This window comes from Pelodiscus sinensis, chromosome 2, assembly GCF_049634645.1.
Source record: "Pelodiscus sinensis isolate JC-2024 chromosome 2, ASM4963464v1, whole genome shotgun sequence".
In the NCBI taxonomy this organism is placed as follows: domain Eukaryota; kingdom Metazoa; phylum Chordata; order Testudines; family Trionychidae; genus Pelodiscus; species Pelodiscus sinensis.
Window position 1 is genome coordinate 39,388,060 of NC_134712.1, and position 8,599 is coordinate 39,396,658.

The 8,599-nt window shown below is 38.1% G+C and overlaps 1 long non-coding RNA gene across 1 annotated transcript; it reads left to right on the forward strand.

The window, feature by feature from the left end:
- Positions 1-217: 217 nt before the first annotated feature.
- LOC112547009 (uncharacterized) lies at positions 218-4,417 on the forward strand. Its single transcript, XR_003090744.2, has 3 exons — positions 218-313; positions 522-1,032; positions 4,180-4,417. It is a non-coding gene; the product is annotated as an uncharacterized LOC112547009 (long non-coding RNA).
- The last annotated feature ends 4,182 nt before the right edge of the window (positions 4,418-8,599 follow it).

The window sequence follows — 8,599 nt, forward strand, 5'->3', positions numbered from 1 at the left end:
CACAGACTTTTCTCATATTCCTCTCACTTTAGTTCATCAGATCAGTTCACACCAGACACTAGGTGCTTGAGTCTTCATACAAGCAGAGGTGAGAACTGCTAAACTGAAAGAAAATCTAAGTGAAAGGGAAAAGCTATTCTAAGAGCTTTCACATGGTTCCTGTTGCTAGGGAAACCAGTTTCTTTGTCTGCATGTGGTAAGAATCAGAGTATTTGCATCATCTGAAGTCGGACTCTCAGACAAAGCATATTACATCATGTTAATATGTAAACGTGTTGCTTAAAATTAACTTTACAAGGAAAAATACTAAAATGTAACTTAAAAATAGTTCTCTGTTTTCTTATTTTGGGCAAATTTGGAGACTAGAGCTATAGTCTAGCTTATTCTTTTTAGAAAGGATAAGAATACTGAAGAATCTCTGTCTGGCTTGCAAGTTGGAGAAATGTTTTTATTTTTATTGTTTATTCTTTTTATTTGTATTTCAATAGAATGGTCAATTCTTTTTAATTCCTCACCATTAGGTCTGATCCTGAAAAGTGCTGAACATCTTGTATGAGGCTAATCTCTTTGAACCTCTCTGATGCCAATGGAAGTGAAAGACAGCAGCGAGCCTTCAACACCAAGACTGGGACCTAGATAAGTCAAGATCACACTTAGTGGGATTTATCCCCTCTCTCTGTCCTAGCATTTAGACCACATTTTCCAACCATCTGCATCTCCAATTAATTTCAATCTCATAATCTGTCTCAATGTATGTAAAAGGAAATTAAAACGCAACATACTTAGTTAGGCGATGCTCATACTAAAGAGATGGGCATGAGTCTAAAACCATATGTTAGACTGAAATTCATAAAAATTGTCCTTAATTTCCTGAGAAATTTAAGACCCGTTAAAGGTTCAGAGAAGACTTGATTACAATCAAAATACCTACTGGCAGAACAACAATTTAATCATGGACTCTTCACTTTATCAAAAAAAGATATAACATGATCCAGTGTCTGGAAGCTGAAGCTAGACAAATTCAGTTTGGATGTAGGTATTTAACAATTAGAGTAATTAGGCATTAGAGCAATTCACCAAGGGTTATGATGGAGTTTCTGTCTGTCACAATTTGTAAATCAAGATTGGATGTTTTTATAGAAGATATGTTCTAGGAATTATCTTGAGGGAAATTCTATGGTCTGTATTATACATGAGATCAAATTAAATGATCAGAAAGGTCCCCTCTGGCTCTGGAATTCATTAATCTATGAATTGTACATGCATTCGAATGCAGATCAGCAGTACATAAAGCATCAGTACTATGAGAAAAAATAAAGAAAGGCATATCTGAAAAGCATGGTAAAATACATAGAATGCTACTGACTTAGAAGCTTTCATTTACAGTATTTTAGATCACCAGCTAACAGGCTCCACAATTTAATAAAACAGATTGACTCAAACGAGGCTTAAAATTACAAAGATACAGAAACATGGGAAAAGAAAACAAACTTCCAAATGTATTTAAAAATACAGATGTCTTTGTTTTTTTCATTGGCAATCCTTACACTTTTGTATTTGGACATTTTATTTTCAAGAAACATCTGTCTAATTTGAGCCTGTCATGCTGTGATTGTGATTAATTAGAGATGTTACAAAAAGCAAAATTACTTATGCAAGGAAATCCTATGGATTTAGAATCCCATGATCAAATGGCAGATGAAGCAATGCACTACAACCAGAGACTAATAATAATCATTTGCACTTCTGTAGGAACTTTCATCAAGGATCTCAAAGCACTCCGCAAACATTAATTAATTCTATTTGTCAGAAAGGTGCTATAATAAGAATTCATTGTCACTTCTGTAATGGAAAATGACCCCTGTTCAAAAGCATACAGCAACCCTAAGGGTACGTCTACTCAGCAGCATTATTCCGGAATAACTCACGTTATTCCAAAATAACAAAGAGCCTATCTACTCTGCAAGCCATTATTTCAAAATAATGGCAAGCTGGAGGACTTCTTACTCCAACTCCTATAAGCCTCATTTCATGAGGAGAAAGGGAAGTCAAAGGAAGAGTGTTCTTCCTTTGACTTCCTGCTGTGTAGACAGTGCCAAATACGGAATTAAGCTATTTCAACTTAAGCCTCGCAATTGACGTAGCTCAAATAATGTAGCTTAATTCTACTTTAGCCCTGCTGTGTGGACGTACCCTATATGACTGCTTAGCGTAGTAAAGTAAGGATAGAAACAAGTTGAGACTGCAGGAGGACTTAAGTAGCCAGCATCTAATTAGCAACATTGAGTTTGTCCAGGATATTGTATTTAACATCTCCAGTGCTAGAGAAACTGCCATGGAATCTCTATGGTAACAAGTGATCACATAGGAATTTTTTATCCACAAGGGAGCACTGTGTTCTGCTTTACATCTCATCCAAGTGAACTTTGAGCTAAATTCTCCTTCCACTTTACACAAAGTATAAATCCAATATAAATCCATTGTCAGTTCTTGTCTCTGAGTAGAACTACTGCAGATTTACACTCCTGACAAGCACCAGAATTTGGTCTCCCATATCTCTGATATTATACCATGGGATTGACCAAGGGCAAACAACACCTACTGCATCTCCAACATCACTTCCTACAGCAGTGGTCTCCAACCTTTTTAAGCATGAGATCACTTTTTTAATTTAAGTGCAATCCAGGATCTACCTCAAACCCAAATCGCCCTGCCCCGCCTCCTTCCTGTCCCTCTTTTGAGGCCCCGCCCTGCTCACTCCATCCTCCCTTCCCTAACCTTACTCACTTTTATTAGGCTGGGGGCAGAAATTTGGAGTGTAGGAGGGGCTCAGGACTGGGGTCGGAGCTTGGAATGCAGGCTCCAGCTGAGCACCACTTACCACAGGTCGCTTCTGAGTGGTGGTGCAGGGGGCTAAGGCAGGCTCACCCCTGCCCTTGCCCTGCACCACTCCTAAAAGCAACCAGCAAACTCTCTCCATCCCTGCCTCCCTCTGGTCTGTGGAGATGGGGTACAGGGTGGAGGAAGGGGCACCCTGAGATCAGTGCCCCCCTTTCTCTTCTTTCTATATCCTGCACAGCAAACAGGAGGCTCCCATGGATAGGGGGCAGTTCCAAAGCAGAGGGCAGGAGCAGCACAGCAGTGCTGAGAGGGGCAGCTGAAGTGAAGCTACTTGATAGTCTCCCAGCCAAATCTCTCAGGATCATCTGTCAAAGGCTCCAAGATCTACTGGTAGATCCCGATCTGCTGGTTGGTGACCACTGTCCTACAGTCTCTACAGCAGTCATATTATGAAGGCACCTACTCACAGTGGTATATATAAACTGCAGCTATTCCTTATTCTAAATACAGGGAGGTAACCACTTCAAAGAAGCTGTGGGCAAATGTTGACTGAAATGGTGACCACTGCAAGTGCTATTCTGAGGTGTCTCATTCATTTAAGCTCCTACTTAACTTCTGAACGATTATGGGCTATCAGCCGAAGTGTGAGATGGGTTACCTAGATTGGCATATACCAATCTTATTCCTTCCCAGATGCATGCACAATTAAATACTCTTATTGGAAGTCCAATTCAAGTAATGTATATTTTGTGTATATACACTACCTATATAGCCATATTACACTATACATATATACCTATATAGCCATATTACACTCAATAAATAAATACTGGTCAATACCTCTATGTGTTCTTCAAGGAACTGGCTCACAAAAATGCACAGTATTTTCCCCATTTGAATTATCATCATGCCCTTGAAAGCAAATGTTGTCATCTCTAATAACTACAAGAGACATGCACAAATTTAAAAATGTGGCAGAATGAAAAGGAAAAGAAGGACTCTCTTATCAATGGGGCAATATTCAAACCATAATTATATAAAAGCCAATGTAAGCTGGTTTTTGTTACACTCTCTTATATATAATTGCAATAAACTGCACTTATCTAACAAAGAGCACTGACTCAGAATCACCTTTGCTGCATCCTAGCAAAACCCACTGAACTTCAACAATATCTAGTGTTTAGTAAAGGGATTTTGCATGTCATTATTAAATACTTTTCACCGTACTGTTTTGAATGGAAATATTTTGCTATTAAACATTTCCTTTTCAGTTTTCTTCGTAAATCATATACTGATGTTATCTACTATATCTGAATTCCTTTTTTATTGTCTACATAGAAAACTTATGAGGAAAGAAGAAAGGAGAGTCAAAGGGACAAAACAAAGGGAGAACATAGACTTACAAAAGTAGAAGAAGAACTCATGGACAGATGGACGGACACTCAGACAGACAGGTGCACAAACTTTCCAAAATATATAATTGGTAATGAACTGTAGGGGCTCACCCAGGATAAGGTAGAGCCATGACCAGAGAAACAGAAGTGGAGAAATTTATGCTAGTACTGTCCAAGCTTGTTTCAGGGCTTAATAAAGGACTACTTACCATATCTAGTACGGCTGCCCGTTATTCTTTCTGTTCAGAAAAATGCAGTATCTCTTTGAGCTCTCCTCCCATCCCCATTCATGACAACGCCACTTAATTCTGTATGATTCTATTCAACATAGTCAGCAGTCTCAGCTCGGGAGAGGCCTAGGATGAAGATAGCAGGGATGCTGCAGATCATGACTGACGGTGTGAGCAGAGCTGTAGAGAAAAGCTTGCATTGCCACATACTGCCCACCTTGAGCTAGTGCTGCATGTTCTTCTTTGCACTTTGACAAACACAAAATTCATTTAAAGTTTTTTCCAGAGAGCCATTTTGACTTGGAGAAGCCTATGATAATTATATTCTTTGCTCTTAACACCTTCCATCTAAGCTTCTCAAGCATTAGTTGGCTAAGCTGCAAACTAAACTGAGGGGATGCTGATACTTTTAGCTAGAGGGATGATCCCCAACTGGAGAACACTATCCAGACTTTCTTTCATCAAGCTAAAATAAGAATGTGGATATATCAGTGCAAGAAGCAAAAGGAGGGACTGTTTGGCCCATCAGAAGCATACCTAGGGTCTCAGATGGGCATGTACTCTGGGCAGCTACATTCTATTTTCAGCATGCTAGTGGCAAAAGAACTAATGTATTTCTCCTCAAGTGAGGAATCACACCCCCAGCTAAAAGTGTAGAGGTACTCAGAGTTGGGTACTGTCAGCACCACTTTGCAAATGGGGAAATTTAAGCACATCAAGGCTAAATGACTTATTATAGATCACACACAAATTCTGTAGCATAACTAGAGAAAGAGACAACATCTCCTGACTACCAGTCCCACACAAGTCTTAACCATAATTGCACACTTCCCCCTACATTAAAAAACATGTTAGATTATGTAGTGTACTAGATGAGGGCTAAAATCACACAGGAAGCCCAGAATCTCAATCTTCTATTTTCATACTAGCTCCTTGTCCTGTATAATAAACAATAAGGGTATGTCTATACTAGCCCCCTAGATCGATCTAGGGAGGCTAATGAGGGTGACCAAAATTGCAAATGAAGCACGGGATTCAAATATCCCACGCTTGATTTGCATGTTCCCGGCCGGTCGCCATTTGAGAAATTGACTAGCCTGTGAAACAGGATTCCAAAATAAAGCCCTAACTCGAATTAGCTGGCATTCCTTCTGCAATGAGGTTTACCAGCTAATTCGAGTTAGGGCTTTATTTCGGAATCCTGTTTCACTGCCGCGTGTAGACGTGGGCAGTTTCTTCGGGCTAGTCAATTTCTAAAATGGCAACCGGCCGGGAACATGCAAATCAAGTGCGGGATATTTAAATCCTGCGCTTCATTTGCAATTTTGGTCGCCCTTATTAGCCTCCCTAGATCGATCTAGGGGGCTAATGTAGACATACCTTAAGAGATCAAAAGAAGGGAAGTAGCTACAACAAAGAAAATTAAGTGCTAAACCAGAGCAAGAAGTTATTAGGTAACTGGAAGAAGGAAAGAAAATGATGGCTCATCAGCATTATTTCTTGATGTTTCAACAAAAGAAGCAGACCTGTTGTAAACTAAATAAGGGCCCACTTTTTCTTCCTCATTGGTAATCAAGATTGTCAGACTAAAACTAGATTAGAGAATGAAGATTTTGCAATTTCTAAAGCCCTTTACAAATCAGAGCATTAAGTAACAGGAATCATACATTTATATACAAACACAATTATTATTCTTTCCTACTTCACATAAATCAATTTTAGAATGTGTTATGGAGAAGGAACTTGACATTACACAACATTCAGCTGTCTTGAGAACTCTGAAAACTGTCAACTGAGCAAACTACCTGAGGGATCACCTTTCCTTCATTTCAAAGCATGATTTCCCTAATTTGACTAATGCTGAGAGAGAGATTTTGCTTCCCTTTCCCTTTGGCAAGGCAAACAGTGGAACAGAATTGTGTAAACAAACTCTCCACAATCAAACATATGGAATCTTATCTGTAATTTGTGTTTGGGAGGAAAAGTTGTTTAAATTATATACATAAATCACACTATATACATAAATTTTATCTATGGATCTTTGACAGTGACAATCCATAGAAGCTAATATTCTTTACCATGTGCAACCTATGAAACCTGGCCCTCACAACCTTTGTCATGAGAACAGAATAATTGCTGTGCTGTTTTTGTTCTTGGCACATTCCTTTAACTAAATCATAATAGCTACATTTCCTTTCTAGTTAATGTGAATTTACTGCTGATGAAAGGTACCAGATTAGCAGCTCTGGAAACTCAAGTCTGTTATTTATCCAGAGAACAAGCACAATATATGTAATCGGAGTGCAAATTACCACCCCACCAAAGTGTTTCAAAACTGACATGCCGGAGGTACTTCCACAGGCAAATATGTAGTTCAGCTTCCATACCTGTTTGGGCATAGTCCTCTCTAATGAATTTGCCCACAGTGGTGCCAATTGGATCCAATGGAAAAATTGGAGGAAAAAACATTTTAATTAAAATTTCACCTGATTTTGTGTCAAAATTTCAACAAAACCATTTCAATGTAATTTAGAATTTTGAAAACTTCCAACCCGCTTTAAATGCCAGTTGTAATGGCCAGAGGTCACTTTTGATATGATATAATGACACTTATTAGTGAAATTTTAACCTCACATCTAGTCTGAGAAATTTGGCATTTTTCATTTGACACTTTCAAAAGATGATAAAAGAAAACTTTTTTTCATTATTTTCTTCCTCACCCTCCAAACATTCAAATTTTGCCCAGGTTTATGAGTGGTCAAAGGAAATGGGAAAATTTCAAAAAAAAAATCAGCAAAATTTTTCCTTTTTATGTTTTAAATTGTGAATGTTCAAAATTGCAAAATTTAAAGAACGTTGCTTATCTGTTGTTTCTAGTATTCCATCTTTTAACTTGCCCCACAAAACAGAGTCTGTACAATCCAATTCTGATTGTAGGTATTGTCAAAACAGCCAGCTGTTTGCAAGAGACATGAAAATAAATAGAAGTATCCTCTATTATCTCATATTTATAGTTCCCGTTAAGGTACAATAGGATACAGCTTTTGCTAGTTCCGTTTTATTTTAGTTCATGGCAAATTACTAACTTTGTAAGATGAAAATAGTAACTAAGAGGAGTTTTATTGTGTGACGTGTAGGATTGTGCCTGTTTTAACTAAATCTCTTCTTTGACTCTTCTTTTCCAGGCAAGTTTAAGATGGTTTAACTTGTATTCATGACATAAAATAAATGCAACATCCTATTCTAGTACAATGTTAAAGATATACTGAAAAGTCACTGAGGCCACAAGCTTGCAATTGGATTCACGTGGGTAAAAGGGTCCACGTATCATGGATACAAATGAAGGCTCAGGGGCTGTGTCAGTTATTTTGAAATAACTACTCCCCAGAGTCATTCACAGTAATTACTCCCCAGTGCTTCCTGGGGCTCTAAGTCGAGGTAACGCATCTACATTAATGGAGCCTGCCTTGGACTAATTTAAAGGCTTCCCTATAGCGTGGACATGCTATTTTGAAATAGTTATTTCAGGAGTTATTTTGAATAATTTTCTAGTGTAGACATGCCCTGTGATACACTCTACAATGACATTCTGCATTGGATAAGGCAAATGCAAGGTATATACTATGAACGCAACATGAAGTGTCTGAAATAAAGCATGTCATATCCAAAACAAAGAGCAACGTTCTGCCATTGCAGGACAATCCAGAGTCTTCAAACAATGCTACTGGCAAACTGTTCCTATGTGCAACCAACTTCCAGATTCATAGTTGAATGTAACAAATATGGATGCTAAAGAGATTTCAGAATTATACTAGACAGGGCACTATTATATGTGTTGTAGAATCTTTATCTGCCAAACATACAACCAGGTCAATATCTCCTCTTGATTGCGGACAATCATGTTGCATCATTGTTAGCAAAAGGAGAATTTGGCTCAGGTCAAGATAGCAAATAGTAAAACACTTAAAGGCCATAACATTTTAAAGTACTGTAGCAACAACAATGGTTAAGTAGTTTATGAGTCAGCCTTAAAATATATTATTGATTACATATGAAAAGTGTTTATTTATAAAATCTTAAATCCCTCTTTTTCTTTTAATATGCTAGCTGGCTCACTTTCACTACCTATGGCCA